Here is a 14,091-nt window from a genome sequence, read left to right as displayed (position 1 = left end):
AATAAAATACACAAAGGGTAAAATTTGTTTGAAACTTATAATCATATATTCCACCCATGAACAAATATTTTTTGTATCAGCATTTTATCTAGAAATATTTTGTTTATAATTTAGAAATTTTAAAACATATAATGCTTACTATGGAAAATAAATTACATTATCCAATAACTCATTTCTTAAAATCTCTCTATAATAAAAAAATATCCCTATCGTCCTTAGCAGGTGAGCTAAACCTATTAAAGTGGAAGATAAAAACATAATTCAAACTAAGTAAAGAAAGAAATTGTGGCGCGCGAACACTATCAATTTCCTATGAAAATGTTTCCAACCTTTAGAATTATATTTTAGTATTACATAATTAAAAAAGAACTTTATATATCAATGAGAAATACATTAAAGCTAAATTAATTACGTGTATTAAAAAATAAAAATAGATTTCTAACCAAATCGATTATTCAAGAGAAGAATAAACACAAAGGGCTCTTTGAGCAACGATATGGGTTATTGCAATTTATTGGTACTTGCTAGTACTGATTAGGCTGACATACCTACAGCATTTGCAGAGATCCGAAAGTAATAAACGATAAGCCAAATTTTAGGATTGTTGGGAACTGTACGGAGCAAATACCTTATAATACTTACTGAATATTAAACAAGAAGAAGATGAATCAAATAGAAAGGACAATACTAAATAGAATTGCAAGTTGGAAAATTAAAATATATATATAAAACATGGAATAGTAAATAATGTATAGCAATTATAGTGAGAAGAAAAAAAAACGGATAGGGAAATAAAGATAAAGAACAACAACACATTTATTAAACATTTAATAAAAAGAAAGTGATACAAATAGAAAAAAGAAGGAGATAACAGCAGTTGAGATTTAAAAAGAAAGAAGATAAAAATGAGAAATGAAAATTTAGAAACCTTACTTTCCATTATTTATCTTGTTTTTGTTTTTTTAGCACTGATAAAGGTTATTTACAACTGTATACACATATATACAACAAGTAAATTTGGTGTAGGTGACATAGTGACATGATACAAACATGTGGAGAATCTACCCACTGATAGAACTCCAATAACATTTCTAGAGGAGAAGATCTCGAGGTCATCTTTTTTTCAGGCGCCTAGGAGAGGATTATTAGGTAATGAAGGAGAAGCCAGGTTAGAAACAAGTGGATTTGGGTGGTTGAGAAGTTTGTTATGGAAGGAACGGTATCTGTTTCTGGCCAAATCGGCAATATATGGAACATTGAGGTCCTGCCTGATGGATGACTTGATTTGTGACAAAGTAAGGAGCATTAAGGATTTTACGAAGGATTTTGGACTGTAAGGATTGGATTCAGGAGGAATTTGATGGTTTAGTGGAGCCCCAAAGCTCAACTCCGTATGTCCAGATAGCCCTTATAACAGTCATGTAGATCAGTCTACATTGTTTATAATGGATTGGGAATTTAGACCTTTTGTCTAGATGTAGTCCTAAGTAACGGATCTGTTCGACAGGAATAAGTCGGGTATTATTAAAGGATACTGTAGGGCAAGAAGTCATGGGTTTACGTCGAAGTGTAAATGTGATTTGGTGGGATTTATTGGAATTTATTTTAATCCTCCAGTTTTGGCACCATTCTTCAAGGCTGATAAAGGTAGACAATATAGTAATAATAATTTATATGTCACCTCTACACTTTCTTCAGACTGGTTGTTATTGTTTAAATCAATAAATTCTATCCAATTTTAGTCTCAAAACAATTTATTTCTTTACAAGTCCGACGTTTCGGCCAATTCGGGAATCCTCAAGGACAGTCTTAAAACAATTTTGGAACCACATCAATTAAAAAAAAAATTATGAAGGCTATTCTGCACAGGTCATTAATTTTAGCTCACAATTAACCTATTTTGTTAATTGTTCATATTAAATTAAAATTTTTATCACAGTCAATTTAACACAACAATGTTTGTCTTGTTTGTGTGTCAAACATTGAGTTAAATTATAATAGATAAGGTGACTGTGATTAATAATTTTAATTTAATATGAACAATTAACAGAATAGGTTAATTGTGAACTTAAATTAATGACCTGGGCAAAATAGTCTGCATAAAGCTTTTTTTTTAATTGATGTGGTTCTAACTGTATCCTTGAGGATGGCCGAATTGGCCGAAACGTCGGACTTATAAAGGCGAAAATTGTTTTGAGACTAAAATTGGATGAAATTAGTTATTTAAACAAAAATCGTAATAATAATGAAGCAAAAATATCAGCAAATATTAGTACCATATCTAAATGTATGAAGTTCAATATTTAAATCTATTTTACTCTTTATTTCTTATACAAGCCAGTTTTCCATTACTATGGATTTTTAATTTTTTCTTTAGATCCGAAAAATCCTAAAAACAATAAAAATGAATAAATAAACAGATTGGTAAAATTAGCTACGGAATCTGCTACCCCTTTCGTTCTGAATCAGTTTCCTTAATTGTTTTTTTTACCCCCTTTCTGGTTATTTCCTACATACGGGGGAGGGGAAAGGTTTATCTGCAGGATATCTTCATAGCTACCCTTTTCTAACCATGTTGAGGAATCAAGTTTGCATTTCGTGGGACCATTACAGAAATAAAATTCCACTTTTATTTAGCGGTCCCTCAAAATGAAAACTTTACCCTTAAGGTTTAACAGCCCCAGTTTCTTTTACCTAACTACTAAAAAAAATAATAATAGAAAAATGATCCGAATTTGGAAAGATGACCAACTAACGGGTTGTCTAATCATGGCTCCTCCTCGCCTAGAGTGACCAGGAACCTCTCATTCGGTAAGCGCCCCACTTCCCCGATCCAATACGACATTCCCCACCCTTTCTGAATAAAAACCTCTCCCACGTCCACGGCTATTCAGTTCTCTCTTGTGCTCAGTGTTAATGTCACCGTGGGAAGGTCTTACATTCAAGTGAAGGTATAAATTCGTTACAAACCGAACTTTACCGTACTATCGTGGTAAAGATAGATTCGACAGAAATAGAATCCGTTGTTATAGAAAGAACGTTAGTAAAAAAATGTCACTTATCTTCTAAGCTGCAGTTCAGTTAAAGTTATACTTAAAATATTCTGAAAAAAACATTATGTAGACTTGACGGTGATTTTATTGGCAGATAATCATCTCTAACCAAAAAATCCTACTTATTACACATATATTTATTTTCATTGTTAATCTCAATAACTGTTTGTTCAAGAGGTTACAGCGATATTTTTTAGTAATTAAATTAAATAAACAAAAATATTAAATTAATTAAAACAATTATAAAAAATTAATACAGTCAAAGTGGATTACTTTGCACCAGATTTATTATTTTGCTTGACATTTAGAATTTCTGGTCCATTTGGGACCGTCAGAAATGTTTGAAATTTATATTTTGGCTTCCTTAGAGTAAGATTGTAAGAAAGAACTGCAGATTTACACAGTATTTATTTTTACAATGGGATAACAGCAAACAAGTTTTTTATCAAATTAGTGGAAGATTGCTGATTGACCATATGTATCAATAAATGAAATTTGGTCCGTGTTCGGTCAAATTAAACTCAAATAGTAATATTATGTACTATTTTTATTTGAGCCAATGTTTCGCCCCATGTTGCAGCGCTTCGTCAGGGCTAAAAAAAAAAAATAGAAACACTTAACCTAAATATAAAAAGTAAATGGTAAATTACATGAAATTAATGAAACGTAAAAATTAAATAAGAAAAATTGAAGGTTATAAACAATAAATGGAAACGGTAATAGTAACAGATACAAAGAAAAAAATATTGAAGAAAGTACAAATTAAGAGTTGAAAAGGGATAAGAATAAAATCAAATGAAAATGAACGAGACAGAATTCATACCTGTTTTGACGGAAGTTAAAAGTCAGAGTGAACCGTTTGTATTGAGAGGAGTGGGGATGGCAGTTAAGTACGTCACATTTGAAAATAATTTTAAAGTGAACAGTGTAAAAAATATTCAAATTAGGTAAACAATAAATGATAATATACATAATAGAGAAGGAGAAGAAATATTACAAAAAAAAAATTAAATTTACATTCATAAAACAAAGAAGAAATAAAGTTAAAATAATGGGATGCAACATACCAAATGAGTGGGGATACAGAGGTATGTAAATTATGTAACAGAAAAATTAATAATAAAGTAATTAATATAAGTATAATTAAGCTGGTAACATATGAATATAAATTAAAAAATAAGTTACATAAATATAAAAGAAAAAGGACTGATAGTAAATATAAAATATAATTAAATTAACTATAGAGTGAGAATTTAGAAAAACAAGAATAAAAGATATGACAGGGCTTCTGAAATGCAGAACGAAGAGAAAAGAAGCATTATGAGGGTTTTATTAGGTTCAAAATGTGTATTCTATCAAATTAATGTGCTCAATTGATTAATGATTAAATATTTGAATAATTCATTTATAAATCTAATGGTAAGATACCTCATATTGTAATATTTTTTTTTAAATTATTATTTTCTTTTCATCAAAGATATATTTAAATTTAATCACTGAATTAATAAGTACAGGATTATTCTTTTGATTCAAATAGAGTCGTTATATTATGTAATAAGAAACAAATAATATTACAAAAAAGTAAAATAATCAATTTGGGAAAGATCGTTAGTTTTTTAAAGTGTTAATTGACGATAATTAACTAAATTAAACAGAACAGAAATGAAACAATGGGAACTTGAAATGTCTTTAAAATGATCATGAAAAAAAAAACGGTATCCGATTAAAAGAAATGCAGGAGAAGTATATAATAAAAATAAGTATCGATACTTCAAGAACTGGAGATATTTTAATTTAATGATATTATTGGCTTAATTAGGCAGAGAAATCGTCCGGGGAATTAAATACAATTGCTCGTTAATTAATTTCAGTTCCATTTAATTTAAATCAAGAGTAACCAAAGAAAGGTTTTAGAGGAATTTAAACAGAAATTATGCAACTAACGAGTTAAAGTAATAATTACTTAATAGTAATAATAGTCTTAAATACTACACGAAGAGATAAAATGTTTAATGAAGAAACATCATATAGGTATTGTAATATCTTATTCACTCCTAATAACCAAAACAAATGGAATTTGCTTAGAAAAAAAAAAACTCAATATCGCAGTTTCGTGTAGCCCCCACAAAAAATCACCCCATCGGCCTTTTATATTAGAAGAAAAAGGAAAGCGAATATATTTCCTACTGATGTTTCACGGGTATGGCTGGAGACTGGGAGGGGTGGGAAAAGTGGAAAAACAAAGAAAGGAGCTTGACCCTCGACAAAATAAACACGGCCGTTACTGAAAATGTGATAAATATTAATGGTATGTGGCCCCAAAGGCTCCTTTATAGATTAGACGTCACGTTCCACCCCGTCTTCAAAAACACTGCCCATATCTAGGTCATCTAGATGTCTTCTGGAATCTGGATCTGTATCACTTTGAATCATGGAGGCCTATCATGATCCCTCCCATAAATAGCTTTAGGATAGATGGTCATTATTCAAGTATATCGGCCCTTCCATCTCATACATCATAAAATATAATTATAATATGCAATAGTCCATATTTCTTAACATCCAAATTTTTCATCCATATTTTTTTTTTAAATAAAAAAATATAAAATATCGTTGCGTTGAGTATTACTTCATTACATTTATATGATCTATAATACCTTTATATAATTCTTCATTTCATGATTAAGAAAGAGAATATATCAAATCAGTAGGGGATACAGAGGTATGTAAATTATACAATAGCATAATTAATAATAAAGTAATTAGTGTAAGTATACTTAAACTGGTAACACATGAATATAAATTAAAATATAAGATACGTAAATATAAAAGAAAAAAGAAGGATAGTAAATATAAAATATAATTAAATTAAGTATGGGGTGAGAATTTAGAAAATAAAACCAGAATAAAAGATATGACAAGAAAGTGAGCTTCTGAAATGCAGAACGAAGAGAAAAGAAGCATTATAAGAGTTTTATTAGGTTCATAATGTGTCGGTATGTCAGGGAGATGTAGTCTTTATCAACTTTATAACTGAGAATTCCGTCAATCATAATTTTTTTTTTAAATATCCCTTCTCCCTTTCTATTATGTATATTATTATTATATTATCATTTATTATTTACCTAATTTTAATATTTTCTACACTGTTTATTTTAAAATTATTTTCAATGACATCCATATTGATAACAAATTAATGTATTTTTAAAACCATTTTCGATTAGGTGTATGTGAACACAGGTGTGCCATTCCCTCGGAAAATTCCACTGATTCTAACTTGAGCAATAAGTCTAGGAGTTTTGATTAAAAAGCGTAGCGTCTTTTTTTTTCATACCGAATATCTCAGAAGTGTAAGGACTAATCAGATAAAAGGAAGTGTAAGTAGCAAATATTCATCTAAAATCTAGGGATACAAGAAAAAAAAAGTGCAAAATAATATTAGAACTTGACTGAATAACAATCTATTTAAGACTAAGATTTAATTTATAATGACACTAAACGAAGGGCAATTTGTCAAATATACTCTAGCCAGGAATAAAATTCAGGATTTGAGCTGACTGGAAACTGCGAAGTCAAATGGGTTATTAATGGATTTCTACTGTCTAGATCTATCAAAATGGAAGCCTATTGTTGGGCCCTTCGTCCCTGCCACAGTAAAACATTGCAACTCCAATTTATCTTGTTTATCTTACAATACGCGGCATCAATGCTCAAGTCCACGACCAACTTACGTTCAATTCAATATATTATTTTTGCTACGTTAGCTAAACCAAATATATGCATGTAAAAAAAAATATCATTAAATTAGAGCAGAAGAATAGGATTTTACTGAACGATACATGGTCATATCGTAAGCGTTAATATCACGTAGACAGTAAATAATTAAGATTTCATTCAAAATATATAGTAAAGATATACCATGCCAAATCTATTATTGCTGCGTTGATATTTCCCAAATACTTGATAAATAGATATATTATATGACTTTAGGAAAATAAATCTTAGATTGGATTTCTGTCCTTCTTCAAGGTGCTTAATTTAAAATTACAACTATATATTTATGAATATCGACGCTTTTATTATACACTTATGTAACATACTAGTTTACTTTTTATCTGCATACAACTCATAAACCACCTTGTTCAATAATCGATCATCCATAATAACTTGTCAAAATGATACATTTTGAAGTCTAATACATATTTAACAAGGAGTGGCCTTAGTTGAAGTCAATTAAATTAATTAGACTGTTCCAAGAACCACTTCTGACTGTCCGGAATCGCACATGGTGTTTTACTTCCCAAAACCTGTACTGCGCATGGTCGGGACAGTAAGGTGCGGTTGTTGGAACATACCTACACAACTCTGATATAATTCTTCTATTTTTTCTTATACTTCTTTTTAAAATGTCAACATCTCTTAGTTTTATTTTTATTGGATATTTATTAGTAGCTATTTTAACTATTAGTTTCTGTATTTAAATTGATTATATTATTTATCTGTTTGATCATATAAATCACCTTCACCGTTCTCATATTTTAGTTGTGTTTTTATACATTTTCTGAAGTTCGAAATCTGCTTTTTCATAAACATACTGTTTTCATTAATGCGCTGGGGTAACAAAATGGAATTTGTTTTATTATTTTCACAGTTATTAATGTCCGGCTTACTTTATTATTTTTTTAAAAGGTTTTTAAATATTAGCATTAATAAGATAATGTCGAACTGCACAGTGATTAAATGCTTTTCTTTATTGTCTTTATACCCAATTTTATAAAATCACTATGTATGAAATGATATGTATCAATTACTTAAGAATCCTTCAGTACTTAGTTCTACCTATTTCCGTTTGATCCTTAAACTGTGTGTTATTTTTAGCATTGATGCAATAAGTAGCAGCTAAAACCTTTTAAACTTCCTCATACGCTTTCAGAAAACAAGAGAAAGTTAAATATAATCCTTAGTGGACCATCTATTTATATAAAAAAGAATTATTGCCAAAACTAAATTTAGGAAAGTTTTATTTTAAATCCCCAATAATCTTGTAGAGTGGAACTGCCACTTTATTGTTACTGATCTATCAATAATTATTTATTATAATTAAAATAATGGACAATTTACATACAATATAAAGAGTTACTTTGATACACATGCATAAAATTAAATTTTCATTCCAGCTTCTGAAAACTAAGGAGGAAACGGTTTTCGGCTATAAGTACTGCATGACGTGAAGTTGCCCGTCAAAATTTTCATTAAAATTTCAGTTTTCCGCAGATGGTCGCTTTTGGGGCCGTTTGTAGCTGAAAGAGTTAAGCGGCTACCTAGTGACTAGATGTGCCGGTTGGAATTCGGCCTGGGGAATTGAGTTTGAAAATGAAAACTTGACCCCTCCACTATGATTACAGTAGTTTGATAAGCCCCCGTATGTTATAAATGACCAGGAGGAGGGTAAAATAATATAAAAAATTAAAAATAAAATAAATAAATAAAGATAGTAGTTTTTATTCGTAAATAAATTATTATTTTTTCCCTTTTGTCACTCTTTCCCGCGTTAATAATAGTTTTGTTTTTATAGGTCTTTGTGGGATCGCTGAGAATGAAAAGGAAGATTCACCTGCAAAGATGTCATATCTGGGATCAAGGACATCGGATGGCTGGAGTGGCAAGATGGATAGTCCAACACAAAGGACAAGAAATTTAGAAATAGTGAAACATCCAGCAAGAAATTTGAAGCTGATGCAGATTGAAGAGTACGTTCTTCTAGTCTGTATGAGGATAGGCCATACTTGGCTCACACATGGCAACCTTATGAAAACAAGACGCACCAATGCGTCCCTATTGTGGGTATGAGCTAACAGCTAGGCACATTTTTATAGAATGCATAAAGCATAACCCGCATGTATTCTATAAACATTCGCAAGATATGTTGAAAAAGGCACAATAAAAATCGAACCTATTCAGTTTTAAATATATATATATACAATATAAAGTAGCATACATGCTATCGATACAAGCAAATGGTTGCATTCAAATAATTGGATTCTATTGTAATAAACTAAATTATATCAATTAATTATAACTCCATCAACTCAACGAGGGAAACTCCACGAGGCATTGTTTTCGAAAACTCAGACAGTGTATATCGTTTTCAAATTTTGCACTACGTTTTAAGTTTATTAATTTTAATTTCGTCTGCGATTCCTTAGATTCGGGATAAAGGGAAGACAAGTTGCGAGAGGAAAATAGAGACGATTGGAGGTTGGGCAAGGTAGACACATGGTTGCCAACTGTTATCTCGGTTAATTGCTTTCTCCACCGCTATAATATACAGAACTTTATTTCAGGAAATCTCTACACCTCTTTATATCTCATCCACGTCCCTAATATAATATCAGCCTTAGATGATACCTTATTTGCTGAACAGGCGGTCTTCCTTGGAATTACATATATGTGAACAACCAAGAGATAATGTGAGTGTAATAAAAATCTTCCTTCCTCAGCTTAATATTTAGTTAACAATTAGATTTTTTTAATGAAACAGAATGAACCATTAGAGACATAATCCTCAAATGAATAAAATCTACGCCTAATATAGAATAGACTCACTTTATTTCTTATGAACTCGGTGTAATTATATATGAATTTTGAGCACATTCTCTTTTTTATCATAAACTTAAGAATTAGTCTAGTTAAGAAAGACCCATTTAATAAGCATGCAGTAGTTTGAGGAGAAGATAACCCTATCCTCCACTCATGCCGTACTATCTCATCCCATAACTGTTGGAGAGAATTCAATTTTAACAAATTAAATACTACATCAAAAACTTATTAAATTTAAACTTTTCCATGTTCAATTGGCGTTGAATCAATATTTTCAACAAAAAATTAACATATCTACATTAGATGCTCCAATAATAATTTTAAATATAACTTTGTGATAGTGGATATATTGACTTTTGATAGAAAAATCCTCAAATGTTTTTAAGACAATAATTGGAATCTATTTCCGAGATTTAATCACTGAGATTTAGGTAAAAAATAACTTTTCACACTAATCTTGGGACAGTTTAGTTGTTATTGTTTGTATAGCGATTTAGACCGAAGTTCCATATATTTTTTAAGTTTCTAGTGACAGTTTAGTGTTTTTAGTACTATTTTAATAATGGATAATAATAACAATGAATTGATAAAATTTCATCGTTATAACATAATACCATTGATAACGATGAAATGATTAAAAAAAACAACATAAAATTGTTTTAAATAACAATAAACTTACGAATTAGTACAAGCTACTGAATGAATGTAAAACAAACTAAAATATTTAAATAATAAAGATTGAGGTTTAATTACAGAACAGCTGTCTGGTTTGGATAACGATTTCTTCCCTTTGTGAATACCCTCATTTCCTCTTAAGATCCACCCACAAGGTTCTCCGTTAACTTGTCAAGCTATACTTCCTTATTGCATATAAACTTAAAACAACAATAAAATTTAAAAAATGACAGAACTAAATATATAGAAACTCTTTTATAATTAATAAACAACATAATATACTCTGCCAGACGATAAAATATAAAAATTGTAAATAAAAACACAGCTTCTTTAGATGAAGAAATTTTATAGTAAAACATATCGGCTGTTCCGGAATGACCGAAAATATTTTTTTAAACATATTTTCCAAACATTTGCTACTTTGACACTGCTTTGTTATCAACATTAGAGTTTTAAAGTACTCTATGTTATTAGAGTAGAAATTAGCAAGGATAATTTTTAGAACTTTTGGGAGAGGGGCTACCAGAACTATAAGTAGAACTGTTGGTTACCGACCAATTCTTGCTTATTATTCCAAATATTGTCAATTATTTCAAATAATTTCCAACTTAAGACACCCTATAACTTTTATACTATTAACATTATGGATTTGTTACTAAGGATAGTTTTTAGAAATCTAGGAGGGCTACCAGAAGTCTAAACAACTGTTAGCTGTGGACCAGAATATTTCGACTAAAAATATTTTCAATTTGACACCCTATTACTCCTCAAGATTTTTTTTTATTTTATTTTTTTTTTTTTTTACAGGGAATGACGGTTCTAACTGAAAAACGGCCAAAAACATAAATAACACTAAATCACGCAAGAACCTTCAATTTTAAATATAAATCTTCTTGTTATAACTAATAAACAGTTATAAAACAGCACTTACCAAGTCTAATATCACTGGAATTTCATCAAGTGGATACTCCAGAAAGATGTGATCTCACATATGAACTTCAAACGATGTTATAAAACTGAGAATACCAGGAAGAAAACAAATAAAGTAGAGTATAAGAATAGAAGAATATTCCTGGTATCACCATAAGTCCTTTGAGAAATAGATGTAGATAATCAAGAAGCAATGGTTTTAGCGAAGTTGGAACGCAATAAAATGAATAAACATCTAGTTTAAAAGTGACTTTATTGTGCTGCTTGTAATACTTTCATTCTACAAGAGTTGGTGATTTTAAAGTTTGAATCAAAACAAAGTTGTAACAAAGTTTTAGGGCCTGATTATTGATACTGACAAGCAGATAAACTCTCCTTACTTCCTTAATAAATCATATTAACAGAATATGTTTATATAATAATTTTTATATCAGTAATAACATAAGTAAATTTTCAAAACGACACAAGTAAAACCATACAAATTATTTAGCAATCTCGAAATAATCATAAAGGATAACCAACTGTCTATGTAGAAAGAAATTATTTTAAAATCGCCCTTTTATAAATTATTCACTCCAAGGAAACTAATGAAAAACCCATGTAAGATAGCTCTTCTTCCGCAAAAGTTTTCATATAAATATTTATAGTAGGGTCATGGCACCACAAGTTGAGCAGGGCTCATGGCCAGAATACTAACCATCCTCCCAATATCACGTGGCCCGAAATTAGGAATTCATATCTGCACCAGAACCGAATTTCGGGAAGATATCTAGGATTGTATTTTCGATCATCTTTCATTGTTTATAACAGCTCAAAATAAATCTCGTTTGCAGTCGCTACTAGATTTAAGTAACACATAAATAAACACGATTCATGTACAATTACAGCCTGGTCGCCCTAAGAATGCCGTTGCACAAAGTATCAATGATGGTAGATCAATGAGGAATAGAATAGATAATTAAAATGTTTCTATGTATCAATTTGACAATAAACAAAAGTAGTTCAAGTTCTAAGATAAACAAACAATGTTTAATAAAGGAAAGATAATAATAAAATGAAAATTATAAATCATTAATAAAACAAAATACAAGAAATATTTTTTAATACATCAATTGAAATAATGAGAACTAAATGGAACAAAGAAAAAAAAATTAACTATTTAATTGGATACAAAACTCTACAAAACAAAACCTAACCGAAAGAACTCTTGAAAGATAAAATTAATAAATAAAAAACGCTACGGTAAATCAAGTTAAATTACAAGTTACTTGGTGAAATAAATTAGTAAAATTTAATGACTATTATTATCAATATGGAACTATAGAAATGATAAAATGTGAATTAGCAGAGCTGAAATACTTGAGGTGCAGAGGCGAGTAGGTTTATTGTCAGAATAATTTGCAGGCGGGTGCAATTGAGGAAAAAGTGTTGATGTTGATAAAGATGGTAGACAACTATAATAAATATAAAGATGATATTAAACTGTAGGTACACAAATATATAATAGTTAAGTTTAACAATCTATTGGCTACTTCCTCTACAATCCAAAAAGGTTGCAAGTGCAGAAGGTGGCAATCCCCTGTTCTTACAATAAATTGTTTTAAGTTTAACACTAATACAGATGTAACATTACCTTTATTAGAAATAAAATGAACATGATTTAAAGATGGAAATAATTGGTAAAACAAAATACAAGGAGAGGGAGGTGCGTTAGGAATCTAACAATTATAAATTAAACAGAAGAAGGGATAAATCAAGATTGGCATTACAAATATGTTTCAGATTTCTATGACAATAGTAAAATGTACAGTTTTTTATTATTATTTTAATGGCTTGCAGTACCAACATTTTTAATGAGGTATTTCTGAATGGTATGAAAAATATAATATATTTTCAACTAAAAATTTAAAAAATACATTTGTATAGATAATCGAGAAAAAAAAATCACTGATGGTAAAGAGTAATGACACAATTATAGTTATTTGTGGATTATTAAACAATTATTGTGAAATAAAATTATTAATAAATTCAATATTTAATATAAAGTATGATGTGAATTCATTAATATTCGATGAATGTAAGCTAATAAAGAAGTGTTGCGGTATTGCTAATAAAATCTTAAGAGAAGCATCGAATCTCTTCAAGAATCGATTATTGAACCTGAGCTTTCCAAATCTCTACGTCACAACCAGATGGCCATCTACCTTGCCTCTAGCTTGGGAAACAATACGTCACGAAATCTAAAACGGATCTGGGATCTAAAGAGCGAGGTAGCCAGGGACCTGAAGGTAGGAAGAGACATATTGGACTATTAACCTCCAGCACAGGTAGGATGTTTTTCATAGCCAGCTATTTTTCCTGAGTGGGGGAAACAAATTGAAAGCGTTGTTAGGTGCGTGGTGGGCACCGGGAGAGAAAAAGAGGCGGGCAATTTGGCGCACGTGCGGACTCCAAACGCAATAACAATCATTTTCAAAATCCCATCAGCGCAAGAGAGACAAATTCTCGACACTAGTGGCGACACCTACCGCCACTCTCTTTAATCAGGAGCCACCTTTTTATATTGCGTGTCGGCTCCTTACCTTATTTCTCACCCCTTTCCTTCTAATAGGATCTCCTGTTTCTATTTCTGTCTCATTTAAGGAAATAATTATATCTCCTAATGCCATCCCTCCTAAGTAATTATTTTTTGAGAGCAAGCTGGTATGTAATAAAACCTGACTACATACATCCCAAAAGCGTAACTATCTATTAGGAAAGGTCTGTTTTCAATTGCAATGGATAATAGTAGGAAAGCTATTTTTAAATTTTAGAACTAGCTGATACTCACTAG

General features: G+C 30.1%; 1 long non-coding RNA gene across 2 annotated transcripts; it reads left to right on the top strand.

The window, feature by feature from the left end:
* Window positions 1-2,900: 2,900 nt before the first annotated feature.
* LOC106686146 (uncharacterized) lies at window positions 2,901-11,508 on the top strand. 2 transcript variants are annotated; one of them, XR_001343958.1, is made up of 3 exons: window positions 2,901-2,951; window positions 8,629-8,803; window positions 11,136-11,508. It is a non-coding gene; the product is annotated as an uncharacterized lncRNA (long non-coding RNA). The 2 variants fall into 2 exon arrangements; XR_001343959.1 differs by having other exon boundaries at window positions 8,629-8,897.
* The last annotated feature ends 2,583 nt before the right edge of the window (window positions 11,509-14,091 follow it).

The sequence above is a fragment of the Halyomorpha halys genome, unplaced genomic scaffold (assembly GCF_000696795.3).
Source record: "Halyomorpha halys isolate HHAL.00 unplaced genomic scaffold, Hhal_1.1 Scaffold784.1, whole genome shotgun sequence".
NCBI lineage: Eukaryota > Metazoa > Arthropoda > Insecta > Hemiptera > Pentatomidae > Halyomorpha > Halyomorpha halys.
Note: the sequence above shows the minus strand (reverse complement) of the source record. Positions and strands in the feature narration are given on the sequence as shown.